This window comes from Protopterus annectens, chromosome 1.part1, assembly GCF_019279795.1.
Source record: "Protopterus annectens isolate FY-2018-M chromosome 1.part1, PAN1.0, whole genome shotgun sequence".
Lineage (NCBI taxonomy): Eukaryota > Metazoa > Chordata > Ceratodontiformes > Protopteridae > Protopterus > Protopterus annectens.
This window is the reverse complement of record NC_056726.1, coordinates 1,498,734,889-1,498,756,106: the sequence shown is the minus strand read 5'-3', so window position 1 is coordinate 1,498,756,106 and position 21,218 is coordinate 1,498,734,889. Positions and strand designations below refer to the sequence as shown.

The 21,218-nt window shown below is 38.3% G+C and overlaps 1 pseudogene; it reads left to right on the top strand.

Moving 5' to 3' along the window:
• The first annotated feature begins 16,770 nt into the window (after positions 1–16,770).
• Positions 16,771–21,218, top strand: part of LOC122816429 — a 29,412-nt pseudogene continuing 24,964 nt past the window's right edge.

Here is a 21,218-nt window from a genome sequence, read left to right as displayed (position 1 = left end):
GTCTTCTAAGAATTTTCTAAAATTAACTTTTGGATGGGGAATTCCCTCTGTGGCTTTCTGGATGTCTCCCGGTGTCCACGGTCTATATACTAGAAGAGATGGGTCCTGTTCTGCCTGTCCTGCCTGTGGATTTGGTATTTCTATGAGTGGACATATCTCTTCTTCACTCATAGCTTCTGAATTTTTATTTATTTCATAATTTTCAATATCCCCTCTTAAGTTGCGTGTTTGAGACCTGGTCTCGATAGGATCTCTGACAAATAGCTTTGGTTTTGCAGGAACAACTGGGTATAGCAGAGGTGGATCAGCTTGTCCACTCACTTCATATTCTGGTAAGGGAAGCGGTGGGGGCAGAGGGGCTGTTGCTATTACCAAGTTTTTGTCTTCTTTATCTAAAAACATTGCTTCTGAATTTTTAATCTTTTGTTCCCTGCAGTTTGCTTCCTCAAGCCACCTGTGTGCCTGAGGGACTCCTAATTGTCATTGCTTTTTTAGATGACCTTTTGCGTCTGTTTTAAGTTGTCTAACAAGTTTAATAAGTGAAGGTTTATCTAAATTACCATCAAATTTGTATTTATTAACCCATTTTGTATAATACCTAACATTATCGGCACGCTGTAATTGCATATATTTCGCGTCTTCGGTTAAGGACGGGTCTCGGGAACTTTTTGTGCACTGATTTCCCATGTTGCCTTAGCTAAGTTAGAAATTGTTACGTAACCCTTTTTATCACGTGGTACCACGACTTACACCTTTTTTACAGTTTATCTAGAATAACTGCCTACCTATTCTGTTTCCCTGATCTATGACAAGACAGCAATCTTTTTTGTCCCTGATCTGCACTTGCAAATCTCCATGACAAAAATGAAAATACTGTAACAAGTCCCTGATCTAAAACAGAAAAAGGTAAATTCCTCCTTACCTGAGCCTCCATGTCTTGATCCCACTGGAACGTTGACTCGTCCTCCAATTACCGATCAGAAACAGTGGCTGGCTTCTTTTGAACGACAATTCAGTCGGAGGTCTTTCAAAGCAGAAGAACGGATGTGGCTGCTTCTCCGTACGGGTTCATGCCACCGGGCCCAATTCTGACCTGAGCTAGAGTGAGAGATATAATTTCCAGTCCAAAGGACCAATCTGTCAAAGGAAAAATATACTTTAAAAATGATCAGTACATGGTAGGTTCAGGTTAAGGCACTTTAATCTTGCAGCAAGGAGACAAAAACGTGCTGATACAGAGTTTGTCTGACTAGAATCAGGAAATGCAAACATTTTTATACATTTTCTAATAAGACATTGCCTACCAAGCTGACGTAGTAAATCACAAGTTTTAACATCATCATTTCGTAGTGATTGTTTTTGTAAAATTCTGCTTGTACTATCAATTTTTTTGAGAAACTTCCTAAGAAAAACAACGTGGCCTTGGCTACAACCAGTTAAATATATGTAATGTTACCATTCAAGGTACTATGGCTAATTTGAGCACAAAGCAAGTATAGATTGCAGTTCATTTCTCCAACAGTCCTTTGTCTATGTTATCTCTTCCTTCTGCAGCTGTGTGTGTTCTCATACTTCGAACAGAGCTAATTGTTCAAAATCATTACATTATAGAATATGGGATTGTTCATTCATTGCTTCCTGACCTAGCAGATAATCACCTGCTTCTCAAGTACATTTCCAAAAGGCATAAACATAAATTTTGCTGTGCTAGCAGTTACTAGGTCAGAGAGCATCTTGCAAGTTTCAGAAAGCCCACTGCAGTTTCAAAAGCATCTTTTAGTCTTATATAAAACTAAGCTGTATAAAAATAGTGCATATAAAATAGAATGAAAAACATGCTATCTCATTTAGGTTTCTAATTAGCATTAAGCACACACATTAATACATATTTTTCTGACAGCAACTCTCTGTCAAACACCTATTCATTGAACTTAATACTTTGAGCGCTAATTCTGTCAAATGTTCATTTAAGCAAATTTCTTCTCAGGGGGAAAAAACTTGTTGGCCATCATTGGGAATTTGCACCTTTCTCCACTGTAGTGCAATCTCGGAGTTGATATATTTAGTTGGGGGTGTGGGCCATAGCTCCCAGCATAGGTCGGTTTCAAATGTTGTGTTTTTTTTATGACAGTTGATAAGTTGGCCAACTGTTTTTTTTCCCTGGGAATAAATGTGCTTAAATGAAAATTTGATGGAATTTGCGTCTGATGGATTAAGTTTGAAGAATAGGTGTTCCGCTGGTAGTCGGTTTGACAAAATAATATAGACCCCTCTATAATAGCTCTCAACATATCTCCAGCTCTGTCCCAACCACCTATTCATACTTCCTCATTACACTGTCCACACATTGCACCAAACCTGTTTAATGACACCCCTCACCTTTACTCCAAATATAAACTTATTAATTCCATTTAATCACAAACCAAAACAAAATTAAGTGGAAAACGATTCTCTAAAAACAAGTGTTAATATTTCCCCAATATACTAAAATCCTCTTAGGAGGAGACATTCAACGTAATCCTAGCCCTGCATATCACAATGAACATCAAGACAATTTTCTTTCACACAGTACTCTAGCCTTGCAATGGTCAATCCCCATCACCAGTAATCTAACTTTTACTGCCATTAAACATTAAAAGCATAAGAAATCAAATTGCTGAATTGCATGCTTGGATTACTAAACATAAGCCTGATATTTCTCACTGAAACTTAAACTTGGTTTAAACCCAACACAAATGACTCCGAAATTACACCTTCTGGCTATAATAACAGCCATAATGACCATTTAAAGAAGAAATGTGCTGGTACTGTTTTAATATTTCAGAACAACTGCTGCATTTCCCCTTATAACAAACCAATATCAAAATTCATTTCAGCAGAACGTCTTATTACTTTCCTGAAATTAAACAATTTAAACAAATATATATTACTGTTCTTTACATTCCTCCTGGCAATAATACAGTTATACTGGAAGCTATCCTGCATTGGATATCCATAACCATTCCTCAAGAAATAATACTACTAGTTGAAGTGAATGCCAGTTGGTTGGGTATAAACTCTAACTCCTCTACATCTAGCATGACTAATAGTCCTACACATTATATCAATACATCAAATTCCCTATTAGATGGGATCCTAGTTGTAGACCATAGCAGAAACACCACCTCGGATATAATGTCTGACTGTCTCAGTGATCATACCCCAATCTATACAGTGATCATACCCCAATCTATACAACCAGACATTTCACATGTCCACTTTAAAAGCATCTACTTAAAAAGCATGTTTATAAAACAACATGCAACATTTCCAAGTTTAACTCACAAATGTTCATTACTAACCTATCCTCTACTAACTGGAACTTTCTAAACATCCGTCCATTAGATGATACTGTAAATTAATTCATTACAGCATTCCTGAATTCCTTAATAGGTTTACACTTCCTAGAAGGAAGAGACTGAAAATATATACTAAAATGTGGCTATCCAATAAGAGTAGAATGCTAATGCAGGATAGAGAAAATAATGTGGAAAGAACGGCAAAAATATAAAACAACACGAGATCTTGAAATCTTCAAAATGCTCTGCAATCATACTAAAAAGCAAATTAATAAAGACAAAAAACAATTCTATAATAACTTTCATAAGGATAGTAAACACAAAACAAAAAATTCTGGATAGCCATTAAAGACAGCTTGCATCCTGGCCATACATTTAACCCTAACCCCTCTCTAATAACTCATCACTTGAAATTGCAATACAGTTTAACTCTTATTTTATAAATAGTATAATACCTCTAATCAAGGTTTCCCCAACATCTAATCCTAACCCCACCCAGCAGTCATATAACCCTACATCCACTGAACCTTTAAACCTGTGTCCACATCCTATATAAAACTATCCTTAAATAAACTGAAACCAGGCTCTACTTCAGCGGATGACCTTCCAAGTGGATACCTTAAATGTACCATACCATTGTTTAACATTAGGGTCCGAGTTAAGCTGACAGAAGTCACACCTACTTCAACACATCACTTTCATTTCCAGCCACAGTGTCATTTTACTTTTAAATATCCTGTAAATCCACAGTTCCAGTCTTGTTTCAGTTCCCAGGATAAACTAATCTTTGGATTTGTGTTCGTCTCGGACTTACATTGGTTTGCGGAACTATACCCCCAGCTCCTGACTTATATTTAAAATAAATAAAGGGAAAAGGGACATCAATGTATACTAATTTTTAAATTTTGCATCACTCATGCTTCTATAGATGTACAATCAGCCCGGTCATAAGAAATAGTGCATTTGTCTAGTAGTATTCAGAAATCAGCACATATCAAACTAGATGCTGAAAAGAGATCAGAAGAGTGTGTTTACTAATGCTCCAGCCTTCTGTCACACACTTGCTTTCTATGGAATTACTAGCAGGTCAGAAAGTCACTATACCAGCTAGTATTCAAAAATCAGAATAAAGTAAAACATGAAAGAAAGAGACATATGGTTTCCACTATTGTTTGCCTGACTCAGATGCTTTCTACAGGTAGAAGCCATGCCTTCAAATTGTTGTAGATGGCCAGGATTCAGTCACCACAGAATAATATATGAAATAAAAGAGACAGAACACTCTGTTTACTAATGTTTTAAAAGCCTTGCATTTTTGATGTGCTGAACAGATGAGCAGAAGCAGTCAGGTCATAAAATGCCTGAAAGGCTACTTTTCTCAGTGGGTAAAATGTGCAGATTAAACTAATGAATATCTCACAGGGGAGAGCTGTTGTCAGTACAACTGCAATTTGAGATGGCATTTGGCTAAGACCTTTGAAATTTCCTTCAGGCACTCTTCTCCCACCTCTCCCCCCATCCAAAGGTGAGCGTGCTCAGAAAGGCAAACCTGAAATGTAAACAAATGCTGAATCAAAACAAAAAATCCCTGGGACTGTCCCTTTAAAATACCAGCTGACAGCACTCCATCCCCTGTTTCAATCCTTATAAATAGGTCAGTCCAGGAATCTCATGTTCCCTTTCTCTGGAAAAATACACACATTATCTCTCTGCTCACAGGATGAAATTCAACAGAATTTATTAACTTTAGAGTTATAGATCTCTTGTCCCCCTCTCCAAAATTCTTGAAAAAATGCATTCAGAAACAATTGCTAAACTATCTCCTGCAGGAAGAACTCCAACCCCCACACAACATGGCTTCCATTGTTCAATCCCCACACAACATGGCTTCCATTGTTCAGTCCTCACATAACATGGCTTCCATTGTTCCCATAGGTCTAACACTACACTTCTAACCTATATAAATACTGTCAGTAAAAGTGAAGGTAACTGCAAGCTAGTGTCCTTATTTATAGACTTGTCTAAAGCCTTTGACACAGCTTGTCAAAGCACACTTCTATTTCAAATGTTCTCATTAGGTCTATCTCAGCCAACTCCGTCTATGGTTCAAAAGCTACTTATCCAATAAGTATGTCAGTAAAATGGCACTTCACCTTCTATCCATACCTCCCAGTCATCACTGGTGTACCACAAGGCTCTATCCTTGGTCACCTCCTCTATAATATTCTCACCAACAACCTCCACACATCCACACAACAGGCTTCCCTAATACAGTACATGGATGACTCCAGTCATTTGCACATCTGACAGTGAGATACACCACAAAAAAATACTCAGAAAGGTTTAACAGCAACTGAAGCATGACCTTGTAACTCACAACCATGTTCAATAGTAAAAAATGCCTTTTTTTTCCAAATCCATCTCCCATGAAAAAAATAAAGTCCTGCCTATATATATATATATATATATATATATATATATATATATATATATATATATATATATGTATATATATGAAATATTCATTCTAATAAGGCACAAATTGCACTTCTTCAAGAAACACATATTAAACACTCAGATATTAGACATCATTCTCTGCTACTTTAAAGGAAATGTAATATTAGGTGGTTATTTTATTTACTTATTAAACAATACAGATTGTACTGCAACTTGAACAATGAGGATATCTCCTGTAGCCAAGGTATAAAAAATGGATAGAATCACTACATTTAAAGGATACATTTTTATGAGAGAAAGAAAATCATTAGATTTTGAACATTCTTCATTTTTGCTATGGTATGCAAACTAGGATTGATGCAATCAACCACATAAGATATTGTCTCAATAATAATACATTTTAATATACCTTCTTATTCTATTTCAGATCATAATGCACTTATTTTAAAATCTGATACAGATTAAAAAAAAATACCATAAATGACTAGAGTCCTGGCAGTGTAAACCTTGGCTTAAGATGATTGTCACTGCTGAAGTCGCACCTCGACCCTATGTGCAGAAATGGAAAAAGCGGTTGAACTTGGATGGATTGATGGACAAGAGTTCCCACATATATTTCTAAATTAAAATAATTTATATCTTGGCTGCTCTCAAAATTTGATTTCTTTTTATAAATGAATAACTAAGAGAAAGTTAATAACATTGTGATTTGGGTTTCTTTCAAAGCTTTCGTCTATGGCAAATATTCAGCTTGTTATAAGAAAATTTGAAAGAATAGTAGAAAGAAATTAAATATTCAAAACAAACTTCAAATATTTAAACCCAAATATAAAGATTGTAATAACATTTAAAAAAATAAAATAGAAGCTTTAAATAAAAATATTCAGAACTCCTATCACATAAAACAGAATTAACATAAAAAATGCCTCTCATGCCATGTCACCAAACTATATACATAATTTATCTAAAAGAGTTGAAATACAATCTAGATCTAAGCAAAACCTAGAAATAAGAAATAATGAAAACAAGAAATTATTCACAGATATTGGTGAAATGCTTGAAACATTCAAACACACTATAACTTAAAATCAATAAACAAAACAAAACAATATATATATATATATATATATATATATATATATATATATATATATATATATCTAGATTCAAATCCCAAAGCCCATAATGCCAAACATCAGAATGTTGAGAGGAAAATGTTGAACACTTACAGTCATGAATGGTCAATTTTTCCCATAGCAAGGAAACACTTGCCCATCATGTAACTAAACCACAATGGCCTATGTAAAAGCAATCCAGGTGGTGTGCTATGCCTCCACACTGCACCCCAATACCGGCAACTATATATATATATATATATATATATATATATATATATATATATATATATATATATATATATACCAACTCCTGGACAATTCTACAGTGGGGAAAAAGGCATATTTCCACATACTGGGCAAATGTTTCCTTGCCCTGAGAAAAAAATTGTCTGTTCATGATTTTAAGTGTTAGACATTTTGTCTTAACATTCTGATGTTCACCATTATTGGCTTTAGGATTTGAAAAGCAATCCATTTTTTTTTTCAAACTTTGATCATACTCACATGAAAAAGATACTACCACAAATTAAATGTATTTACTTAAAACAAATCACCCTCAAAGAATTCAGCATAAAATAAGAGAGTTTAAACCTAACAAAGTCCCAGTATTGATAGAATAATTCATGAGTTTTATAAGATATTCCATAAAAATATCATCTATTTTTCCATAAAGCTATTCAAAATATCCAATTAAATGAAATGATCCCCCATCTTGGAAATACTCTTTAGTTACTACATTACTCAAGGGAAATAAAAGCTATGCCCCTCTTAAGAACTAGCTCTCTTTTAAACAGACTATAAAGTTTATATGTATATATATATATATTCTAATGGGTAAAATAAAAAATAACTTTTATCAAATATTATTAACTTAGATCAGACCAGTTTTATCTATAAAAGACACACATTATAACATAAAATGAGTAATTACAGTTAGAGATGTCATAAATAATAGAAAAGAAGAAGCTGCATTCATCAGTCTAGATATTGATAAAACCTTTGATTTATTATATTGGAATTGTTTATTTAAAACACTAGACTCATTTTATTTTTGGAATTCTTCTGTCTTTTAACAAATACATACAAAAATAATAAAGCATGTGTCAAGTTCTGACCCTTTCCTTCTGAGTCTATTCATATAAAAACAAGGTTGTCACTTATCTCCCATTTTATTTGTTCTAGCCATTGACATTCTGGCATTTTAATACAAACAAACACAAGAATAAAAGGTAAAGAAATTGTGGCAAAGCACAATTTCAAAATCATGTTATATGCAGATGATATTATGCTATCTCTATTAATTCTAGTGAAACACTAGGACAGTTAAACTCTATTATTGTACAATTTCAATACAAATTTGCACTTTAATAATCTGAAATAAAGAAAATAATTAGAAATAATCCAAAATAATATTATTGGTAAAGAAGTGTCATTTTTAGGTATTATTATTATAAAGAAACCACTGGACAAAACAAAAAAAAATCAAAATATGAAAAAAATATAGAACCTATATCAAACCTAATTTCTAGATGAAATATGTTAATAATGTATTTTGAGGATAATCTACAATTAATTAAAATGGTTCTATTTCCAAAAATTTACATAAAATTGAAGTTTTAGCTCTCTCCCTAAATAGAATTCCCCTTCTTCTTTTGGCTGTTCCATTAGGGGTCCCCACAGTGGATCATTTATTTCCATTTCTTCCTGTCCTCTGCATCTTGCTTTGTCACAACAACCACCTTCATGTCCTCTCTCTCAGCACATCCATAAACCTTATCTCAGGTCTTCGTCTTTTCCTCTTACCTGGCAGCTCCATCCGTAGCATCTTTTCCAATATACCCGGAATCCCTACTCAGCATATGTCCAACTCAGTGTAATATCACCTCTCTGGCTTTGTCTCCAAACATTCTGACCTGCACTGTCTCTCTAATATACTGATTCCTAATCTTGTCCATCCTTGTCACACCCAGTGCAAATCGTAAAATCTTTAACTTTGCCACCTCCAGCTCTAACTCCTGCCTTTTTGTCAATGCCACCATCTCCAACCCATATAACATAGCTGGTCTCACTACCCTCTTGTAGACCTTGCCTTTCACTCTTACTGGTACCCACCTGTCACAAATCACTCCTGACGCTCTTTCCACCCATTCCACCCTGTCTATACTCTCTTCTTCACCTCTCTTCCACATTCACCATTACTATGAACTGTTGATTCCAAGTATTTAAACTCATCCACCTTTACCAACTCTACTCCCTGCACCCTCATTATTCCTCTATCCTTCCTCTCATTCACACACATATATTCTGTCTTAGTCCTGCTGACCTTCATTCCACTCCTCTCTACAGCATATTTCCACCTCTCCAGGGTCTCCTCTACCTGTTCCCTACTCTCATTACAGATCACAATGTCAAATGCAAACATCAAAGTCTATGGGGACTCCTGTCTGATCTCATCTGTCAACCTGTCCCTCACCATTGCAAATAAAAAAGGGCTTACAGCTGACCCTTGATGTAATCCCACCTCCACCTTAAATGCATCCGTCACTCCCACCGCAGAACTCACCACTGTCACACTACTTTCGTACATATCCTGTACCACTCTTACATACTTCTCTGCCAGTCCCGACTTCCTCATACAATACCACAGCTCCAATAGGCATCCTGTCATATGTCTTCTCTAAGTCCACAAAGACACAATGCAACTCCTTCTGACCTTTTCTATACTTCTTCATCAACAGTCTCAGAGCAAACATTGCATCTGTAGTGCTCTTTCCTGGAATGAAACCATACTGCTGATTACTAATCATCACCTCCCTTTTTAACCTAGCTTCCACTACTCTTTCCCTTAACTTCATGTTGTGACTGATCAGTTTTATCCCTCTGTAGTTACTATAGTTCTGCACATCACCCTTCTTCTTAAAAATTGGTACCAAAACACTTTTTCTCCACTCCTCAGGCACTCACTTTCCAAGATTTCATTAAATAATTTGGTTAAAACTCCACTGCCATTTCTCCTAACCACCTCCATGCTTCCACAGGTATGTCATCTGGATCAACAGCCTTTCCATTCTTCATCCTCTTCATAACTGTCCTTAATTCCTCCTTTCTAATCCATTGCACTTCCTGATTCACTATCCCCAGATCATCCAACCTTCTTTCTCTCTCTCTCTCTCTCTCTCTCATTTTATTCTCAGGTGTCAAGTTCACCAAGGTGAATTTCTATTCTGTTCTATTCTATTCTATCTCTCTCCAAATAGAATGCACAAGCAAAATTAGCCAACTATTATTGAGTTTTCTTTGGTTCCCAAATAAACCAAAGATAGCATATCAACATCATATTAGACCTGGAAACCTACAAGGTATAAACTTTTTCAGATCTAGAGACATACACAAAAGTTTCACTTTTTAAAAACATACCTAACTGGTCAGATTCTAATTATAACTTGAATTGGAAAACATTACATTTCTGGACTATCTGGATTATTAACCTTAATAAGGTAGAAATCAACAAGAATCATAACACTTATGCAAACTCCTTTTGGATTTATTTAACTATATTCAATATAAAATATTTTATCCTTCACAATCCAATTATGTTAATCTAGTTTTAAAATCATTCCAAAATACAATCTTAAGTAATATTGATCAGAAACTCTTGTTTGACACACTCATCCCTTTTGCAATTACAAAAGAATTTCTTGACAACTCTACAAAACAAAAACTTGACACCTGGGAAAACAGAAACTTCCTATGTTGGTATCATTGTCTTGATGGCATAAAATAAAACCAGTACAGAGTCAATGCTATCAGAACATAATCTAGTTCATCAAGACTGGATACATCTACAAAGGATTTGACTCTTTGCACAAGATAAACTACTAACTCATGCATTCTCAAGATAATAAAATACCTAAACTACTCCAGTCTTTCTATGAATACTTTATACAATGAATTTGAAATGGGAAGTATGGTTTCAAGCCTATATAAAAACCTTATTATATATGATAAGAGTGTAAATGATAAATTTTGGGATTACATTATACTGAATCATAATACAACTATATCTAAAGATAATAAATTTCAGTTACTGAAATCAGTAAAAAATACCTGTTAGATTAACTACTTGTATGTTTTCACATGGAAAGTTTTACATAAGGTCTTTCTAACACCGAACACAATATCAACATTTAGTAAAGATAATAATTCAGAATGTTGGAGATGTGAACAAACAAATAATGCAGATTGAGCACTTATATTCCATGACTGCTCTTCTAAACATATCTATTGGAATAAAATCACAGCTTTTCTGAAAGCTTTATAGACAGATTATTTCCTTTTAACAAATAATTTAGTCCTGTTTGATATACTGGAGAATTCTAAAATGAATAATGAAAATTATTATTTAATGTAGACAATTTTAGCTGTAGCAATATAAATAGTAACAAATCAATGGCAAAATGTATCTTCACCACAATTTGAGCAATTTCTATTATTTTATCAAGCTATAGCCATAAAAAGATCAGCATAAAGAAGACCAGAATATCACCAAAGACACTAAGAACCCATGGAGAAAAGTTTTATTTCTTATTCAGATTTATCAGCAAATGTTACAAATATTACCAACGATAATTTGTTTAAACTGTTTAATTTTAATAATAAATTCAGTTATTATAGACTGCAGTTTCAAAAATGTTCTGAATTCATATTCAGGCATGGTGTATGTGGTAAAAAAGTTGAAATGTATAATGCTCTTTTTTTTCTTTTTTCTTTTATTCTCTCATTTGCATGTGCAAGAACACTTTGTTATAATGCAATATTGGTATTATTTGTTACAAATTCCCAATAAAAAGATTTGAGTAAAAAGGGTGATGTAATATTTAATGTCACATATTGAGCAACAAGAAATAATGAGTTCCATTGTTATGAGAAGTCCAGTTTAGTAAAAATAAATAAAATAAAATACAATAAAATCTGAGGCTATTAATTGGAGAATGGAGCTTTTGAACCTGGGACAATAGCCCCTGAAGTATTTGCAGTTAATGTCTGGTGATGTGGGCAGATAACCCAACAGCAAAATGCTTTCATAAGGTATGTGATTCAATTATTACATGTTTTCTTTAATAGTGGACTACATTCCACATTGCTAGAATAAAAATGTATCTGCCAATCAAGGGTTCCATTATTTAAACTAATTTGCAATCCATTTCTTTATGTAAATATTTATATGCTACTATATTATTTAATTATGTTCCTGTAAAATGTATTGCTTGTTGTTTATGATGTTCTTAATAAAAAATAATTTTGACAAAAAACACAAAAGTAAAAAAAAATTATGTGAAGTTTTATGTAAGAATTTTGTGTGTTCCATGGACCCTAAAGTGCACATCCAAACCTACAGACTTTGAAAATAGGAACAAAAGCCACCAACAAGTATGAACATCCTGGGAAAAATCCAGACATCTAATTAGCATAAAATATGAATAGCATATAGATTCCCACTTCCACTGGGAATCTGAGATATTACTCAGAAACATATTTAAAAGCAGAAAGTGACAAAATGATGGAAAGATTAATGACAATGTGAAAGAGACAGTACAAAATCTGTAGACTTTATTGAGTTGTATTGCAAAATTCTACCATTCAATCTAATTTATTTTAACTTCTGAAAAAAGTTGATATTAGATATTTGCTTTCTACTTTAAATTATTGGTGCCACTATAATATGCTGGTCATGTAGTGCGGATTTTTGTATAATAGACAACATCAAAAGTCACATGTGATGATGGAGAATCAGAAAATTGTATGAATAGGTAAATCAAGCATGACAATAGAAACATAACTTCAAAAATTGACACATGATGTGCAGAGGTAAATCAGTCTTGAAAATAGAATGTGCTCCTTCAAAATAAGGACACTTAAGAGGTCTACCTTAAGTAGAAAAAATAATGTAGCATTTATAAGAAACATGATGTTGGTGTATGGTAAAGTCAATAATACAAAAAAATAAATGGCCTATAAAAAGTAAACCAGAAATCAACTTTAAAGGCATGTGGTATGGTAGAAAGCATTTAGTATTCCATAAGTGTGCAACTGCCAAATATCTGCTGACTAGAAGCAAAACATATTCTATCCCCTGATCAAGGATTTAAGGTGAATTCTTTGGCTGCATTTTATTACACTAAATGACAGCTATAAAATCAAAAATACATTTATAGTTTTCCTCTAAAGGAAATGTAGAAGATGATCCTTGTTTTTCATTATTACTGTAGGAAATTCAGAAGTTAATTTAAGTAATTGGGAATTGTGAAGTGTTAAGTTACAACCCTCCACCAAAATAATATCTGCTACAGTCAGTAAACAAAACTGAAGAAAACAATGTCAAAATAAATTATCAGAAAGTGAATTACATCATGGGAGATGAAATACAGTGCACTTGCAAAAAATGAGAATAAAATTGTCCATGTGATAAAGGGAATAAACAGATTGCAATAAAGGATACTAGAGAATTGTGGAAAGAATAGTCTCTTTAAAATGTGACCAGTAAAGTAGAATTAATATATTATAATGTAGATTTATCAAACATGATGTTAAGGGTAGAATGTAGAATAGTACACTGTGCTTCCCACACCACAAAGGAGAGAAATTATACCATGCAGGCATTCTGTGATATATCCCATATCCCAGAGGTACTGGCAGCCACTGACAACACTCATACAGCCATCAAGGCCCCAGCTGGGGTACACGGGCAATTGTATATCACTCATAAAGGACTCCATTTAATCAACTGCTATGTGATGTGCAATGCATGAAGTATAATATACAATCTGTCACTGCGACCTAAAGGCAGATCCCACAATTCCCACATCTAGTATATGTCTGACCTATATTAACAGTTTGTAAAGCGTAATTTTTCTCTAGGGATGTATTATTGGTGACATCAGATATGCCCTGGAGCTATGGCAAATTACATTGATAAGAAACTTACAGATCATGGAACAGAATATATATGTATATATATATATATATATATATATATATATATATATATATATATATATATATAGAGATAATACCACCCTGTCACAAACACAAAATATGTAAAGATTGCTCATATTGATGATGAGCCACTTCCAGTACTTAAATGTTTCTAGTGGTGTTCTCCAAAACAGTCCACAAACATTCAGCAGGTATTCACATGTAAACATTGTTATACAATATATTGATATGCAAACAATTACAGCAACAGACTGACAATAGTGAAGAAGACCTGATGAAGTCAGCTGTGAATGAAGTCCATCATGAAGAGGCCATGGAGGACCCGGCTGCAGGGGATGCCCATGTGAGGCCAGGGGGGTGCTTTATGCCATGCCACAAAAAGATTCATAACTATAGGTCAGATTAGACATAAGACATATCAGCAATGATGTTTGCAGTTCTAATATCAGGCTATGCTTTACCATGTATGAAGTTATGAAGTGGCCACACTGTGCATCATACCTAGGCTACCCTGATAACAGAATGCTGAGGACAAGGGCAGAGTTGTCAGTTGTTCCCCCTCCTATAACTCCACATAACAAAAGAAACATACTGGTAGTTAATTACACTTCCACACTGTACAGGAAAACAAAGGGTGGGCAACAATGTGAAAACCCCAGAACCCAGTGCACTCACAACTACATTCTCTATCAATTGTAAATGTAAGTTATGCTGTGCAAAATAAAATGCCCAGTAGCAGTGCACATCATACCATATTAACAATTCATCCTGTATATACATTTATCAGTCAGCAGTAAGTTGTTATCAACTGATATTTTACTCAAAAAAAAAACAAAACAAAAAAACAACTGCAGATCTGTAGCTGATGTATCAAAGTATGTTGCCAAAATATACAGGCAATATTCCCAGTACATTTAAGTCTGCTGTTTTAGAATATACAAAAATAATTTATAGCAAATCCATAGCACAGTGAGTAATGAAATAGTAAATTTATTGTGCAATTTTTGAGACTAATAGTATGTAATTATACAAATGAGCCAGTTCAAGGTAATTTCTCTGAATCCACTTTTATCAGACTGTGAAGCAGCACACGATTGCTTTATGAGTCTCGTTCTTGATCTTGTACCCATAAGAGTGGCAGCAAAAAGGATTGTATATGTGTGAGCAGGTCACTGACCCCAGTGAGTATATGTGTGAGCAGGTCACTGACCCCAGTGAGTATGTGTGAGCAGGTCACTGACCCCAGTGAGTACATGTGTGAGCAGGTTACTGACCACAGTAAGTACATGTGTGAGCAGGTCACTGATCCCAGTGAAAAGGTGTGAGCAGGTCACTGACCCCAGTGAGTACATGTGTGAGCAGATTACTGACCACAGTAAGTACATGAGTGAGCAGGTCACTGACCCCAATGAGTATGTGTGAGCAGGTCACTGACCCCAGTGAGTACATGTATGAGCAGGTTACTGACCACAGTAAGTACATGTGTGAGCAGGTCACTGACCACAGTGAGTAGGTGTGAGCAGGTCACTGACCCAGGTGAGTACGTATGATCAGGCCAGTGACCCCAGTGAGTATAAGTGTGAGCAAATCACTGACCCCAGTGAGTATAAGTGTGAGCCGGTCACTGACCCCAGTGAGTACATGTGTGAACAGGTCAGTGACCATAGTGAGCATATGTGTGAGCAGGTCACTGACCCTAGTGAGTATATGTGAGAGCAGGTCACTGACCCCAGTGAGTACGTGTGAGTAGGTTAGTGACTCCAGTGAGTACATGTGTGACCAGGTCAGTGACTCCAGTGAGTACATGTGTGAGCAGGTCACTGACCACAGTGAGCACATGTGTGAGCATGTCACTGACCCCAATGAGTAAGTGTGAGCAGGTCAGTGACCCCAGTGAGTATATGTGTGAGCAGGTCACTGACCAGAGTGAGAACATGTGAGCAGATCACTGACCAGAGTGTGAACATGTGAGCAGGTCACTGACCCTAATGAGTACATGTGTGAGCAGGTCAGTGACAACAGTGAGTACATGTGTGAGCAGGACACTGACCCCAGTAAGTACGTGTGAGAAGGTCAGTGACCCTAGTGAGTACATGTGTGAGCAGTTCAGAGACCCCAGTGAGTACATGTGTGAGCAGGTCACTGAGCCCAGAGAATACATGTGTGAGCAGGTCACTGACCCCAGTAAGTATGTGTGAGCAGATCAGCGACCACAATGAGTACTTGTGAGCAGGTCACTGACCCCAGTGAGTACATGTGTGAGCAGGTCACTGACCCCAGTGAGTACATGTGTAAGCAGGTCACTGACGACAGTGAGTACATGTGAGCAGGTCATTGACCCCAATGAGTACATGTGTGAGCAGGTCAGTGACCACAGTGAGTACATGTGTGAGCAGGTCACTGACCCGAGTAAGTATGTGTGAGAAAGACAGTGACCCTAGTGAGTACATGTGCGAGCAGGTCAGAGACCCCAGTGAGTATATGTGTGAGCAGGTCACTGACCCCAGTGAGTACATGTGTAAGCAGGTCACTGACCACAGTAAGTATGTGTGAGCAGATCAGCGACCCCAATGAGTACTTGTGAGCAGGTCACTCACTCTAGTGACTATATGTGTCAGCAGGTCACTGACCCCAGTGAATATATGTGGGGGCTATTCACTGACCTCTGTGAGTACGTGTGAGCAGGTCACTGACCCCATTGAGTACATGTGTGAGCAGGTCACTGACCACAGTGAGTACATGTGTGAGCAGGTCACTGACCGCAGTGAGTAAATGAGTGAGCAGGTCACTGACATCAGTGAATACATGTGTGAGCAGGTCACTGACCCCAGTAAGTATGTGTGAGCAGGTCAGCAACCCCAATGAGTACTTGTGAGCAGGTCACTGACCCCAGTGACTACATGTTTCTGCAGGTCACTGACACCAGTGAGTACATGTGTGAGCAGGTCACTGGCCCCAGTAAGCACATGTGTGAGCAGGTCACTGACCACAGTGAAAACATGTGTGAGCAGGTCAGTGATCCCAGTGACTACATGTGTGAGCAGGTCACTGACCCCAGTGAGTACATGTGTGAGCAGGTCACTGACCCCAGTGAGTACATGTGTGACCAGGTCACTGACCACAGTGAGTACATGTGAGCAGTTTACTGAACTCAGTGAGCACATGTGTGAGTAGGTCAGAGACCCCAGTGAGTACATGTGTGAGCAGGTCACTGACCCCAGTGAGTACGTGTGTGAGCAGGTCACTGACCCCAGTAAGTATGTGTGAGCAGGGCACTGGCCCTAGTGAGTACAGGTGTGAGCAGGTCAGAGACCCCAGTTAGTACATGTGTGAGCAGGTCACTGACCCCAGAGAGTACATGTGTGAGCAGGTCAATGACCACAGTAAGTATGTGTGAGCAGATCAACGACCACAATGAGTACTTGTGAGCAGGTCACTGACCACATGAGTACATGTGTGAGCAGGTCACTGACCCCAGTGAGTACATGTGTGACCAGGTCACTGACCACAGTGTGTACATGGGAGCAGGTTACTGAACCCAGTGAGTACATGTGTGTGCAGGTCAGAGGCCCAGTGAGTACATGTGTGAGCAGGTCACTGACCCTTGTGAGTACATGTGTGAGCAGGTTACTGACCCCAGTAAGTATGTGTGAGCAGGTCAGTGACTCCAATGAGTACTTGTGAGCAGGTGACTGACCACAGTGACTACATGTGTGAACAGGTGACTGACCTCAGTGAGTACATGTGTGAGCAGGTCACACACCCCACTGAGTAGGTGTGAGCAGGTCAATGACCCCAGTGAGTACATGTGTGAGCAGGTCACTGACCCCAGCAAGTACATGTGTGAGTAGGTCACTGACCCAAGTGAGTATGTGTGAGAAGGTCACTGACCCCAGTGAGTACATGTGTGAGCAGGTCACTGTTCCCAGTGACTACATCTGTGAGCAGGTCACTGACCCCAGTGAGTACATGTGTGAGCAATTCACTGACTCCAGTGAGTACATGTGTGAGCAGGTCACTGACCACAGTGAGTACATGTGTGAGCAGGTCACTGACCCCACTGAGTATGTGTGAGCAGGCCTGTGGCCACAGTGAGTACATGTGTGAGCAGGTCACTGACTCCAGTGAGTACATTTGTGAGCAGGTCACTGACCCCAGTGAGTACATGTGTGAGCAGGTCACTGACCCCAGTGAGTATGTGTGAGCAGGCCTGTGGCCACAGTGAGTACATGTGTGAGCAGGTCACTGACTCCAGTGAGTAAATGAGTGAGCAGGTCACAGACCCCAGTGAGTACATGTGTGAGCAGGTCACTGACCCCAGTGAGTACGTGTGAGCAGGTTAGCGACCCCAGTGAGCAGTTGTGAGCAGGTCAATGACCCCAGTGAGTATGTGTGAGTAGGTCAACGACTCCAGTGAGTACTTGGGAGCAGGTCACTGACCCCAGTAAGTAAATGAGTGAGCAGGTCAGTGACCCCAGTGAGTACAGGTGTGAGCAGGTCAATGACCCCAGTGAGTACATGTGAGCAGGTCAATGACTCCAGTGAGTACTTGGGAGTAGGTCACTGACCCCAGTGAGTAAATGAGTGGGCAGGTCACTGACCCCAGTGAGTACATGTGTGAGCAGGTCACTGACCGCAGTGAATATGTGTGTGCAGGTCAGTGACCCCAGTGAGTAAATGAGTGAGCAGATCCCTGAACCCAGTGAGTACGTGTGTGAGCTGGTCAATGTCCCCAGTGAGTAGATGTGTGAGCAGGTTATTGACTTCAGTGAGTACATGTGTGAGCAGGTCACTGACTCCAGTGAGTACATGTGTGAGCAGATCAGTGACCCCAGTGAGTACATGTGTGAGCAGGCCACTGACCACAGTGAGTACATGTGTGAGCAGGTCACTGACCCCAGTTAGTATATGTGTTGAGCAGGTCACTGACCTCAATGAGTACATGTATGAGTGGGTTACTGACCACAGTGAGTATATGTGTGAGCAGGTCAATGACCCCAGTGAGTATGTAAGTAGGTCAGTGACCCAGTGAGTAAATGAGTTAGCAGGTCAGTGACCCCATTGTGTACATGTGTGAGCATTTCACTGACCCCAGTGAATAGATGTGTGAGCAGGTCAGTGAAACCTGTGAGTATATGTGTGAGCAGTCGCTGACCCCAGTGAGTAAATGAATGAGCAGTTCACTGACCCCAGTGAGTACATGTGTGAGGAGGCCACTGATCCCAGTGAGTATGTGTGAGCAGGTCAGCGACCCCAGTGAGAAAATGAGTGAGCAGTTCACTGACCCCAGTGAGTACATGAGAGCAGGTCACCGACTCCAGTGTGTAAATGAGTGAGCAGGTCACTGACCCCAGTGGGTAAATGAGTGAGCAGGTCAATGACCCCAGTGAGTTCATGTGTGAGCAGGTCACTGACCCCAGTGAGTATATGTGTGAGCAGGCCAGTGACCCCAGTGAGTAGATGTGTGAGCAGGCCAGTGACCACATTGAGTACATGTGTGTGCAGGTCATTTACCCCATTGAGTAAATGAGTGAGCAGGTCAGTGACCACAGTGAGTACATGCGTAAGTAGGTCACTGACCCCAGTGTGTGTATATGTGGGAGCAGGTCACTGACCCCAATGAGTACATGTGTGAGCAGGTCACTGAGCCCCAGTGAGTATATTTGTGAGCAGGTCACTGACCCCAGTGAGTAAATGAGTGAGCAGGGCACTGACCCCAGTGGGTACATGTGTGAGCAGGTCACTGACTCCACTTAGGATAGGGATATATTTCCATTTATCCTGTAGCACATAAGAACACTAAACATCAACACTGGCATCAGAAGTGGATACTTTTGGCTACATGCTCTCATTCTGTTGTACTTTTCACAGCCAAACCCCATCCTGCCATGCTGTATATGCACATTTCACTATATGGTGGCAGTGTGGCACATTACACTATCTCAGGCATATGCACATTTCACTATATGGTGGCAGTGTGGCACATCAGACTCAGTACCCACTGCTGAGTGTCACATGCTGGCAGTAGTAACATGTGTTGGCACAAATGAGCTGCTGTATTGTTCTGGAATGTGACCTGTGAAGTGGCAATCACTTCAGAAGGTACTGAAAGTGGCAGGGCTCCCAGGTGGGATCTAAAGAATCACAAATATCTCTGTACCTTAAGCATGGAGATCACTGGAAGTGCTTACTGGCAATTTCTTATAAGTGTCTCTCTTATAATTTGGATGCCCAGCACACCCTTGTCAGGCCAATGGCTATTATAACTGGTATCACCTGGTCTGGGGGGCAGTGCAGGCACCACTACAATGACCTCAAGGGGCAGCACCTTGTCCTTCTGTGTCAATAGGAAGAAGAGGTCAGTACAATTGAGAGCATTCTTCTGAGTTGTACAGTAAGTATGTCTAATGGGTACATTTCAGTTTAATTTACTGCATGATTACCATAACCCTTTGAGGACATATAAATCTTACAAATATTCATCTCCTGAACAGATTGAGGGAGAACCAGCTCTTCTTTCAAAGGTGTATGGACTGTGTCTCCAGACAAAGACATAAGTACATAAATGTAATAGTATAGCCAGATATAGGTATCATTGCAGATTTGTAGATTTCAATAAATTAGAGTGAAGATCTTGATAGTTAAAACACCTACTGACTGCAGCAATACAGGTTGGCATAATGGTTAAGGTGTTTATCTTACAGACACTAGGTGAAGGGTTTGATTCTAACATGGGATAATTAGCTAGGCTTAAAATGGGCCACAAGGGCAGTTAGCCTAGTACTAATCTATGAGCCTGACTGTGTAGGCAAAAGCATTGTCACATTAATACAATTTACAACTGTTGCCTATCACTTTAGATTACAAACATATTTATTTTTTCTTTTGGGTGACCAAGTAAGCGCACTGGATACATTTGTCTCTTTTGTGGGCAACCTGAGAACACTGTCTGGTTAAATGACTTGCTCAGTTTCACACAGTGGGCCAATGAATGTGAAAGAAATTAGTCTCTGTACTCTGGACTCAAGACACAGCTCATAAACAGTACAGAGATTTAGTCCTGTCTGCAACCCTGCCTAACCTATGACTGTCATGGATTGCCATGGCATGATGCCAGCTGCTTTGTCCTTCCACAGATCTAAGGATGCCATTCCTTACCACACTGTGTTAACTGCTACAACCTTGGCAGTCCCAAATACAGCAGTGGTCACACTTCTCCATATTTGACATGCAGTGTCCCATGCAAGGACAATGGCAGTCACACTTATACATGGCATACCCATGACATGTTATATTTATAACTACTCTG